The sequence below is a fragment of the Anopheles aquasalis genome, chromosome 3 (genome assembly GCF_943734665.1).
Source record: "Anopheles aquasalis chromosome 3, idAnoAquaMG_Q_19, whole genome shotgun sequence".
NCBI lineage: Eukaryota > Metazoa > Arthropoda > Insecta > Diptera > Culicidae > Anopheles > Anopheles aquasalis.
This window is the reverse complement of record NC_064878.1, coordinates 47,880,898-47,893,548: the sequence shown is the minus strand read 5'-3', so window position 1 is coordinate 47,893,548 and position 12,651 is coordinate 47,880,898. Positions and strand designations below refer to the sequence as shown.

At 51.4% G+C, this 12,651-nt stretch overlaps 1 protein-coding gene across 2 annotated transcripts in view; it reads right to left on the bottom strand.

Moving 5' to 3' along the window:
- LOC126577304 (pancreatic triacylglycerol lipase-like) overlaps window positions 1–11,217 on the bottom strand; it is a 15,029-nt gene extending 3,812 nt beyond the window's left edge. The window contains exons 1-2 of one of the 2 annotated variants that reach the window (XM_050238811.1): window positions 5,217–5,296; window positions 3,880–4,236 (exon numbers count right to left, since the gene is read on the bottom strand). The gene's annotated coding sequence lies outside the window, so the exon portion shown is untranslated. Of the gene's footprint in view, window positions 1–3,879; window positions 4,237–5,216; window positions 5,297–11,102 lie in introns of those variants that run through there. The other variant, XM_050238812.1, reaches the window with a different exon arrangement.
- Window positions 11,218–12,651: the final 1,434 nt, after the last annotated feature.

Genomic DNA, 12,651 nt, shown 5'->3' with positions numbered 1-12,651 from the left:
GGAGAAGAAGGAAACAATGACATTTAGACGGGACCATCAGGGGACGAGTGCGGACACTTAACATTCCGACTAGCGAGTACGGGGCATTTGAATTGACGCGCGAGCGCGCGCGCCCGGTGCCGTTGACGTTACTATTGCGTGGTGCTAGATAAGGAACTATACGAGGGAGTCTACGTGAGTAGTACGTACGATGACAGGACAATAACGTCATCATCATGATCGTCATAGTGGCCGATAAACGGTCACTTTTTGTGCCGCGAGACGTTTCCATGCGCGTCGCGATTAAAAGAATGCCGGAATTGGGCGTCTGGAAAGGTCGACAGGTTTTCTGCTGCGGCCGCTGTGCTACCAGGTAACACTTTGTAAACACTCGACCGAGCGCCCTCCTGGTGAACGGGATGTTTTGGTTCGGATCGGCGCACGCAGCTATCTGCTGGCCATCGCCATGGAAACTAACCGGCAACCTTTTGGTAACTGCGTGGCAACTCAAGGTCCTCGCCAGTACCTTAAGTTAATCTGGAGACAGCTTCGGCTGAAGGCTTTCGATAAGATCGTCCGCCCTTTTCTGTTACTCAAGTGTCCCGGGTGTCGGCGTTTATTTATCTTGACGATGAAAAGTTATTCAATTAGAGAGCGCGGGCAACTGAATTGGGTTCCCCATGATTTTTTCTTTCTTCTTTTTTTTCATCATTCACGCTTTGTAAGCAGCAAGACGGCAAGAAGTGCCGTAAGTACCGTTTCAGCATGACATTAGCGCAAGGATGGAATGAAGGGTAAGAGGGAGGGGATCTCAAATGGTTTTCCAATGGCGGACGACGACGACGACGACAGCGACGTGAATCACCGTGATCACTTTGTCCGATTGGGAAAGCTATTAATCTACCCCATCACCAAATGAGCTTCACCGCCTTCCGAGCACTCCATTGCGCATTGTGTACTTGTAGCCCTCGCTGCCTGGCTGGCTGGCTGGCCTGGCCTGGCCTGGCCAATGTGCTCAATTCATCGATCATTCCCACCACTAACAGCATGGTAGAACGACATGTCTGTCGTCAAGACGTCGTGTGGTATGACATCGAATAATGCGACCAAATCAGGCCAACCCCATTGAGCGCCGAGAGTCTGGACGTCACCCTATTGCCTGCCTGTCCCTGTATCCCGTTTTCATTTTCGTTTCGAGAGAGCGTGAAAAGAAAGTTGTGCCGCTCCGGAGGGGAGCCAAGCAAGAAAGTCAATCGCCGGCTAGGCTGCTTGTACCCGGACCGCTCCCTTGGCTGGCCATCGTTTGGCTCGTAATTAAATAATACTCCACAGCCCCTGGCTCGCTCCTCGGAGAAAGGGGCGGTAAAAGCGCAAGTGCTAGCTGACTTGCTTCCGATAGTGATCGAAATGCGGAAAAGCGTTCGCTGCCACGCCGCGAATTAGTGGCCGCGGTGGACAGGACGTGGGTCGGCCGTTTTAGTAACATAAATCATGTACTTCCAGTATCGCATGTGGGTGCAAAAGATAGGAACTCATTCAGTAGCACAGCGCGGCATCGAGCGTTTTGAGCGTCGTTACGAAAGACTTGCGCGAGTGGTGTATGCGTTTTAGGTGACGAACCCTTCTCTCTTTGCCGAACTTATTGATCGATCCGCCGCGATCTCATTTTGCTTCGTGCCAATAATTTGCAAACATCTGTGCCTGTGGTGCACCGGTGGTTAGCTGGTGGCCAGACGGGGAGGTTGTGGGTTCATAATACACAGAGATGTGCAATCGTCAGCTGACATAATGCTGCTGCTGCTGGTGCCGCTGCTAGCGGCTGCATCGCGAGCAAAACAAAAACCAAACAAAAAGAAGGTGCACAAAACACACAAACACACCGATCGATACGCGAGTGGCCGCTCGATCGACTCGGCGTGAGAAAATGCACCCGTCGAGAGAGAGCAACAGAGAAGGGAGAGGCGATCGAAAGCGAAAGATCGCACAAGTGAAGAATGGGGCAAAAAATGGATCAAAACAGAGGAAAAGCGGAGCACCGACAGGCTCCAGCTCAACAGCAACAACACCAACAACAGCATGATGCCGGGGAGTCCGCTACAAGAGTTGGTGGCGCACGTGCTTTGTTTAGACCCGGCGAGGATTATATCATCCTGCGCGCCCACTAGCCCAAAAGCAGGTTAAAGTGTGCACGAAGAGGAAAGAGAAGCCTAGCGGTGGTGGTGGGCTGGACATTTGGCGCCGAGATCCTGAGGTCGTTGATCATCCGCGGCGCGCGCGCGTCGTTGGCGCACTGACACAGATCGGATCGGATAAGGTGTCCGTCCTATAGTGCGGCGCTGAACCGTGGCGTCCGTCGTCGTCGTCGTCGTCGTACTACTACCCTTCATCATCACACTCCGTTTGCTACCTTGAAATGTGTAACAAACACCACGCCCCGGTTGGTCGCCCGGTCGCTCAGCACAATGAAAGTGCCGGCAAACATTCCGTCGTCGTCGTGGTCGTCAATTGCGTTTGCGAAACACCCTTTGGCAGCATCTCTCTTTCGCTCTCCCTCTGTTTGTGGATCCTTCCAGATGCAATCTGGCTGATGACACTCCGTGTTACATAAGCGTGTGTCCTTGAAGTGGCCGGTGCACGCCATGCGCTGCGATGACATGCAGATGATGATCGTCTCCATTAATCTCCATCGTTCCATCATTAACCCGGATTGCGTGCACGGGGGCACGGAACCGTTTCTCTACCTTCCGTGTGTCGTGTGGCCCCTTCATTAGAGACCTTCCTTCCCCTTCTTCTCATCCTCCAGGCCAAGCAACAAAGTGGCAACCTCCCAGAGGAACTGAAAGGAAACTCGAAGCACCCTGGGCGAAGGTGAATGCTTTTGCGATTTTTCATTTCCTTCCGCCGGACTGGGGCAACCGAGAGGTGCAGAATCCGGTCCTGGCAGACTTCCCTGTTTCACACCACACCACACCACACACACCAGCCATGCCAACCGATGGACCGGTTGGTGGTGATGGCGTGCAAATTCTCCAAAATACTTGTCCGGTCCGGGTTGGTCGGTCAGACCCCACCTTCCAGCGCCTGACTGATCATAGACAGTGCCGTGACAACACTCGTACGCACACGCAGACACTCGCTGATGAGTCGTTTTCAACGAGCGAACGAGCGAGCGAGCGAACGATCGACTGTGTGTGCTCTAGCCTTCGATGTTCTTTTTCGTTTCCTTCAACATTTCAACATGTCCACAACAGGCCGCCGCCAGCAACTTGTTTTCGAATTCGCAGCGCGTTCCGCCATTGCGCTGGCCAGGCTCTGGTGTGCACGAAGACCGGCACTCCAAGCCAACCAAACGAACGACCGCCCTAAACAATATTTGATTTATGATCGATCCACCAATACCAACTACGAGTTTCGAGAAGAATCGAATTCCAAATAATGAGTAGTTGACCGTTCTTAAATGACGCACGGGTGGTGTGCGATGCGATCATGCCATGGAACGATCTTCGCTGTATCTTTTCGCGATGCGATCCACTGAATGCGTTCAATGCGCACCTAGCGAATGGTAGTGGCAGCTGCACTGCATGTTTCCAGTGAAGCCCCATGCCAAGCCTTTCGGTACCACCCCACGGCCAGTACACGAAAGGTAAACAAACGGTTACGCGGTTACGATTGCCGCCACAGTTCCAGTTCCAGCGCACCAGAAACTGTCTGTGGGCGCGCGTTGAGTCGAGTTGAGCTGAGAGAGTGGCTCGACGGAGTCCATGTCGTTGTCGTCGCCTCGTAATGAAAGTGAAATTAAATCCAGCAACTGAAGCTGATTCACAGGACGGGGGTTTTCTGCCGTGCCGTTCAGCTGCTTGGTTTGGTTGCTCGCTTTCCTTTTATACGCGAGATACTTACGTTTAAGAAACTATGCATCAAATCACTGGATTCTCACTAGGGGTAGTGAGCTGGTCGGGGTCTTCGGGGAGGTCGAAATCACGTCGAAGCCCTCTCTTTCCTACTGGTTTGACTGTCTTCAGTTTTTGCGGGGGGAAATTGTTTCTTTTTTCCTTCTACTCCTTTCGCGTATCACATTAAAACCACTAACACTAGATAGTCGCTATAGTAAAAGCACAGCACATGAACACAGAGCACGTTCTTGAGGCGGAAACAGATTCACTTCTTTCCTTTCGAAGACTGGACCGCTGAGTCCGCAGCAAACAACCGCAGCTCCCGGTACTTTGGCTTCCCTTACATTCGAAACTTCCTGGAAAACTAAAAGAAAGTGGAAGAGAGAGAGAGAGAGAGAAAGGTTGTAACAAGGGTTGTAAAACGATTTATGTTGGATGCAGGGAGTCGGGAGACGCACGAGACATAATTACGCACACTGGCCGCTCCTCCCTGTCTCTCTCTTTCTCTCTATAGAGGCTAGAGCCCCTACAAATCTAAAGTGCTTGTACCATAACTCAGCGAAGAAGGGTACATTACGCGCCACACCAAACCAACAACCACTATCAACGCCGTACGCGGGCGCGATCGACGATCGACGAGCCGCCGAACCGCGTTTGGAGAAATGTTTCGACATTTCTGCTGTTCACTTGCAACACTCGCCTTCGGTCTGCTGTATATTAGCAGCAGCACCACCAACGGCGTGTTCGTTCGTAAGAGAGACCCTCGAAGGGGCAAGTTCCAAATTGGATCTACGTTTTGCCGCGGTATTATTGGTTTCGAACGGTGGTGGTTGTGGTGGCCGCTACGGTGCGGTTGCGAAGCTTTTTCGAACGATCATCGCGAGATGCACCGCAGCACGCTTCAGCGTGACGCTATTGAGCCACTTGCCAGCTTTTCTTTGACGAAAAGTGTTCCGTTAATTAATGTTTTGCGTGCCCGAAACACACACAATTAGCAACATTCCCTTGTTTGGTTGTTTGGCTGTTTTGCAAACGCGCTGGCAAGGTTCGCAAGCCGCGAAATGAAGGACACTCCGAACGAAACCAGAGTCGAGGATCGTGCACAGAAATTAGCGCACTTTTCGGTCCCGGTTTCGGTTGGGACTCTCGGGGGGGGGGGGGGGGGGGGGGGGGGGGGGGAACTGTGAATTCATTATCCTCAGAGGCGGCGAAAGGATGAACGAAAACGAAATTAGCACCGACGATTGAATTCGCGCATCTATTTCGGTCAAGTCACCAGCACCAGAAAGGTAGGGAAAGCTTGCTGCACCTCGCACTCACGATCAACACTTTACGGAGACCTACCAACTATGAACGCACGCAACTTCCCGGTTGGTGTCACACCGGAGAACAACACACGTTTGCACTGCTTGGCTTGCTACGATCGACTCACGATCACGACCGGTTGTCGGCGCGCTAGATAGCTACAACTCCGGTTCGTGCTCGTGCCCGTGAGCGAGGGTATTCTCTCCTCTCACCGATCCGATCGTGGTAACGATGGCACGTGGTGGTGGGAGCTGCACCTTTCCAGCTGAAGTAGCAGCAGCAGTAGTAGCAGCGTGAAGCGAAAATCCTTCTCGGCGCTTCTCTCACCTCGATCGAGTAGTAGACTGAGTGACCAGCCCACTAGCAGCAGCAACAGCAGCAACAAGAACAGCAGCAGCAGCAGCATGTCATTGATATGCACAATGCCAGCGCAGCGCCGTGGCAGTATGCATGCATTCGGCTTTGAATGTCACTTATGCAGCTCCATAACGGATCCGAATTGGGCTCAGCGATGCCGTGCCGTGTGTCCGTGTCAACCAGCAGAAGTATCAAGGCATTCGATTTGATATACGATTCCCGCGCCCCGCTCCACTCTCAGGGTTTCAGCCTGTCACAGAGGGGAGGGCCTGTGATAAACCGTGAAGCCCACTTGATGTTGCCTAATGTCACCTGTTACAGTAGAATCGCTGCTGCTCTTTGGGGCAACAAACATATAATTCGTGCCCCTCTGCGATCGTGGATTCCAAATTTAACTTGCTGATTTCCAGTGTGTACACATCTTCACTCACATACACACCCAGACGTGTCCTAATGCTCAAAGAAGATCAAAGTCAACCACTTTCAACTGGACCCGCCGTTCGATCGATCGGTGGTCGGCGGCCTTGCGCCTTGCTGGTCTCCCTCGGGGTGGGGAGGAGATTCTGGTGGCTGATTATGAAGATCGAATTTGGATGTTAAACCATCCTACCCATCGCTATCCCACCCCAGGACATATGCTAATGTGAAAGTGAAAAGATGCAGCGAAGCGCGACGACACGCGGTTTGTTTTGCTCTCTACGGCCGCTGCGAGGGGATTTACTTTTTTTTTTATCGTCCCAGGATGGGAATTCATTTTAGAAATGCATTCCTGGATCGATCCAAAGTGGATCTCGATTGTAATCGTGGATTTTTGTGGCTTGGGATTTCCCCAAAATCCAGGCTGTCGTGGAGTCGAGAAATTCCAACAAGTGGCGCTCAATCTAACTGTAGGGTACAGGTTGACGATCGTCATCCAGGACTGTTGGATCATCTGGTGGCTTTTAAAGGGGGAGCTTACGTATTCAATTTTGTTTAGTGGCATTTTTTTTACATTTTTCCACCTCAATGCTGATCTCTTCAACATTATTGAGTAAACATTTGGGTAAAAGCAATTCCAATTAATTAAATTAAAACTGATTTTTTTATTTGAATTGATTTTTATTGAAAATGTGCGCCCTACATATCTCACTGCTGTAAATAGGCGAACGAACTCGCTCTGTAATTAATTTAAAAAATTACTCACTGCATCTTGAAGCAGTTTTCTCAATCTTCTACGTGTCAACGTTTTTCTGTAGACCACACAGACTCATGATTTGTTGCAGGAAATTGGATTTCAAAATTCGAAAGAACAGGAAGACTCACATGCCCAATATCCCAACGAAGAGGTCCCTCGGTTGATGCATTGATTAATGGACCATCACGAATGCATTGATTGATTGATGGATGGCCTGGACCTTTACGAATGTTCTAAGCGCGTGTAACGGTAACCTTGGGCTTCGATTTACCGGTTCTATCAAATCGGTTTCTGCTATATCAAATCTGTTTTATCAATCCTTCCACGCTGCTCTGCGTGTTTTTGACGCATGCAACTGATGCTTGGAACTTCCCGACGCCTTGTCAACCTTGCCCAGGGCACGGAAGCCACCCTGTCGGTCTTGTCTACCTTGCCTCGTCGTGGTTCTAGAAGCTGACGGCCCGTGAAGCGGCTTTTCGATTTCACCCGCGTTTTCGGGTGAGGGTATCGGAGAGGGGGTTGCCCCTTTACCGAAAAGGGCGTCAAGGTGAGGCGCGAGAGAGAATTTTCCAGAAGTCTGCATACCATCAATCTGGCTGCAGACCAGCCAATCCAATCGTCCATTACCTTTGGCCAGTGCCGAAGCGAGGCAGCACTCAAGTGCCGAGTAGCGGTCGAGTACTGTCGAGAGCCAGCCAACCAGAAAAGGAGAACTCGCGTGAAGTGAAAGAAAAACACGTTTAACCAGGGGTGAGGGCGGACGCAGAGAGGTCTGGTTGGTCTGGTAGTGAATTGCGCGGAATTGCGCGTACCAAGGCACCAAGAGATCGGGCCGAAGAATAAACACACCAACAACGGCAAAGGCACGGCAGCAGCAGCAAGCTCCTTCACGTGACTCTGACGATGCACTTCGAACTTCTCCGACCCCGCCAGTGTCCCCCGGTGGCCCCTCTTCACGCTCTTCTGCTCGTCTTTCGTCATGCAGATGGCTTCTGCGTCTGCGTCTCCATCGTTTAAGTTGTCGCCATCGAGGCGGAGGGGCGCTGGAAGGCGTGCTGGAACTGTGGAATGCCATGAAAACATGGCCGAATAATACCCTCAAAAGCCATCGATAACGAGGGTTGGCAACGCGTTGCTGTTGTTGTTATTGGGCGCGCGCGCGCGCTACCCAAACAGGCGCGATCGCGCAATCCACGCTCGAGAACTCCAAGCGGATCGTCCGGTTTGGTGTCGAACGACGTGACCGCTTCTAGCAGCAGCAGCAGCAGCAGCAGCAGCAACGCCGTTGATGGTTAGGCCCGCGCTTGGATTAAGCAAGAACCAGAAGCAGTCGGCTGTTGTTGGGTAAAAATGGTTAAAAATGAATCGCTCACGGACTCCGGGACACGAAGCGTGACGAAAGCACGGCGACAGGGTCTCAGGGGCCGAATCTTCTTCAACCAAAATGGCGTGTAGCATATAGATAGATATGCTGCTGCTGCCAGTGCTGCTGCTGCTGCTGCTGCTGCTTAAAACCATCGCGACAAATGATCAGTCACCATACACACGCGGCGTCGTCATCGTCATCGTCGTCATGGTCCACCGTTATCGCGACCACCATTCCCTCTGTCTGCACCGGTCTTGCGCAATGTCACCGGGCATGCCGTCAGCTATCGTCAGCTAACGTTGCCAGCTAGTCGCCAGCGTGCCAGCTATTCGTCGCTCGCAGCGACTGCCATCTGATTGTTGATCATGAAGCAGAAATGATGCTGATGATGCCGGCGTGTTATGCTCGCGCTCGCAGCAGCAGCTAGCGCTCCTTGTTGGTGCTCTGCGGCTCTGTGAGCACTGGAATGACGAGGTGACGGTCCGTTCGTTTCGTTTCGTTTCGTTGGCCGCGCATCGGTGGCCGTGGCTTGGCAAAGGCGCTAACGTGCCACTAGCCGCGTCATTTCCTTGTTATTGTCTTGTGGAATCCATCGAGCGTACTCCCGAAAACCATGCGCCATCCATCGCCATCGTCGATCGTTTAGGTGAGCTTATGTCGTATGTCGTGTCGTGTGTGATCCCCCTTATGGGCATGTAGCTCCCACGGAACGCCACATAAATTGCCTTGCGAGGCAGCACCTGCCGCCTAGCCACCAGGACTATCCCTCTGGTGCCAACCGAGCAGTCGATAGTTAGGTCAGGTCGGACTCGTGTCGACGTTTAGGTCTGGAACGACCTTTTCCTTTCGCGCACTGAGCTCCGGTGCCAGTCTACTTTCGTGCCCCAATTCCTGGTGGCGGCGCTCGGCCAAAGGAGGTGAGCAAAACAAAAATGGACAAAAACACGGAGAGCGAGAGGGAGGGGGGGGGGGGGGCAATACTTAGATCTACGGCCTGGCAGCCTCCTTCGGCAAGGCGAGAGCTCTTCTCCAGCTCTTCCCGCTGGCCAAAAGCTGGCGGAGCGCAGGCGAACTGGCAAAAGTATGTCGCGGGTGCGCTCGCGCGCTAGAGCCGCAGAGCGTTATGTAAATCCTTTTCCTTCGAGGAGTAGCACGGTGGAGGAGAGGAAGGCCTCTCACTTAGGCTGGCAGGCTGGAGGTAAGGCGCGCAAGGCCTCCCCGCCAAAAAGGTGGCCAAACGTTCTCCTAATCTCGCTCTCTCTCTCTCTCTTCTACCTCTCTATCGCTGCATTACGATTTCACTTCCTCGTTCGCGGGCAACGAAGATCGAAACGATCCTTGCGGGTCTGGAGAGCAATCGGCACTTAAGCACGGACGCCACCATTTTCTGGTTTTCACCACACACCAGAGCGCCACAGAAGCGAACCAAACGGAATCTGATCGTGTCCGTTAATGTGTGCGGCCGTTGCAGTTGCAGTGCGCACCCGATACGCTGCGTTCTCACTCTCGCCCCTCGTTCGCGATCGTACGAACGCAACAACAAAAAAAACTTGTTCCTGCGCGCAAGCGACGAACCTCGAACCAGCGAATGCAGCCAGCATTTCTTTATCCGTGATTCGCGTGGTGCCCACTGATGGTGGTGGTGCTGGTGGTGCTACTGCACTTGCCCAACGGCAGGGAACTAGACACACGCAGATTGGGGTAAAGTTTGAGTGCTAGTGGAAGATTGCGCCAGTGACTGCAACTGATCAACCCGGGGGGGGGGGGGGGGGGTTATTTTTTGCTGTTTTTCGGGGTAAACGCGTAACGCCTGTAGAACGCAGAACGTACGCAAACAGTCGGATTGGTTGGCCAATCACACCATTTCATACCATTTCGCTGGCTGTGTAGAGGAGTACAACGGTTCAATGGAAGTCATTTCCTTTGCTGGTACTTTCTGGAATTTAAGAGGGGGGGCTTCGGTATTTAATTTTGTTTAGTGACACATATTTTTAACATTTTTCCCTCAGTGCTGATCCTTTCAAGAGTATGGTGTTAATGTTTTGGATCAATCGAGGAAAAACTGACAAAGATACAGCTCGCTACTTTGAAGAGCGGTTCCCAAAACCAACGTTTTAAAAAGTCGGTGCCCTTCGTACCGTAACAACTACTGGACCGATCGATTCGAAATTTTTAACACAAAATCTGTACATCATTTGTCAGGTATCCCCGTCGAGATTTTATGAAAATTGTTGATACTTTTTTTTAAACAAATCTTTAAAAATCGTGTTTTAGGCAAAATGACGAAAAGCATCACTTTTTCAACTTCAACAATCTGCCAAAAATCGAAAAATAGGAAATTCAACAAAAACTTGACGAGGCTACCTGGATAAACTTATAATCTTTTAAACGAGTATCGATTTGTATTTTTCTGATGACCCATCGCATGATTACGATGGCCACCGGAAGAAGTATCTTTTTGAAGACACGACTGCCTAAATTTGATGCCATGTATGAAGTTTTTATTAAATCTTCCCCAAAATAGAACTAAATATTCTATAAAAGTTGCAGTTTAATATGCCTTTCACATGAAAAAATAAAGTTGAATGGTTTCTTTACAAAAAATCGATAAAGATGATCATTGTTTTGGTAAGAAATTACCGAAGCCCCCCCCCCCCCCCCCTTAAGGGGAATCTGATGCTCTGTGTCTGACGCTGTGCCGAGGATACGAAAAGTTAATTTATTCTTATTTTTAATGGCACAAAACACACCAGGGTGCCTCTCCTACGGGGACTAGCCCACAGTTTGGTCAACCGAAACAGGTTTCCTCTGTGTCTATCCCTAAGACGATGGTGAGATCATTCGGGAGGTAAAAGATGTTTTCAACAAATTGAAGCACTTTAGACACTTCCAATCCTCCCTTCTTCTCTCTGTCGCTCTCTACCTGTCTGCTGTCTGTTCTAATTGAGCTCAAACCATAAGACATAATGAGGCAATTAAGGCACCTTCGTAGCAGCAAAAAGGGATTTTTTGCAGCACCGTCACTAACGCTTTCGAAGGTCACTCGGAATGGAGCTAAGCCGGAACGATGAAAGCCGGAATCCGGTGTGCGAACTGTAACCATTCTAATAATGTGGCGCCTCGGAGGGACCTCGTACGCGCACTGACGTCCATTAACTGACCAGCCAAAGCTCCCACGAAGAAGGTGGCCACGCGAGTGGCAGAACCAGTGAGGTTGTAATGAAGGCTAACTGCACTGACTCTAACTTGCTGTGAGTGCGTCTCGACTGGTACTACGTCAATACCATCGTCAACAAGTGCACCCTTGCCCGAGACTGCCCTGATTAACGTGTTTTTCTTATTGTCCACCACCAGCAGCAGCACCAGCATCCACTCTGTGGCCGTGCTATGCTGCTGTTGTATTTACTCCCGCCACCACCAGCACCACCACCAGCACCACCACGTGAACCGGCCCTTGCAATGCAAGGCGAGACGCAGTGACAGCGACAGGAGGGTGGGCATGGAAATTGCCTTTTTTAAACATTCGCAAGGACGAATGCATATTAGCGCGCTGACACCCTTGCAGCGGTGTGGTCGGAAGCTGGTGTTACTGGTTGAAACCGGCTCACCGGCGACGCTGATTATGCTGATCATTCGCGATCGTGTTGTGGGCCACCATTCCCTTTCTCTCTGTCTCTATCCCACACGCACGCACCAGTGCTCGTAATTTAATTACCAACCACTGCTGAGTGCTGTGTCCAGTTCTCTGCTGATCCAGTTCAATGCATGGACGATGACGATGCAATACATTCACTCGTTCGTGGGGGACGTGATCGAGACCAATACCAGACCAAACCAAGTGCAAAAGCTACAAACAAAAGCGAGGGGAGTGGGGAGCGGGGTGTGATATCGCGCAGTGTCGATAACCTTTCTCAAGATCACCTATGCGGAATCTTCAGGACTTCCTCTCACTGGATGTGAGGATGCTGCTGACGTTCCCTGCAAGGAGAAGTGGCCTTGTGCTCCATTCCTGGCGCTGACGTTCTCGACTGCTCAGCAACCAGCAATCAGAAGCTCACCTCGATCATTCGAGTGACCTTCCACGATCAGGTACTCGGAGATGGGGTGCACTCGCGGTGAAGGTACTTCCTCGGCTACTTCAACTGGTACAGGAAATGTGGAACGAGGAGTTTAATGGCAGGAAAAGAGAGGTCGCACAGATTGAGGAAGGAACGCCGTAACGACCCAACCATAAGCCAAAGGCCAATCTGGACCAAAACATCTGAACGTTTAAGACAAATGGCCACCCAACGATGCCACCACCTAATACCTAATGAGCAACCAGAGAGAGCGAGTGCTCCGGCGAGATGATGCACGGGAGTGCCAAGATACGTAGTAGTTTGCCGAGTAAGTGGCCGGAGCGCCCCATTGGCACGCCATGACATAACGCGCCGACTTACTCAACGGCCAGCGGGCATTTGGCCGAAAGAGGCGGGACAACGGGTGTCCGAGAGTCGGTAGTTGGATCCCCGGCCAGGCAGGCGCTTGATTGAATTAGCAAAAACTAAAAATCCGCCCAGGGCGGATTGAGGCGACGG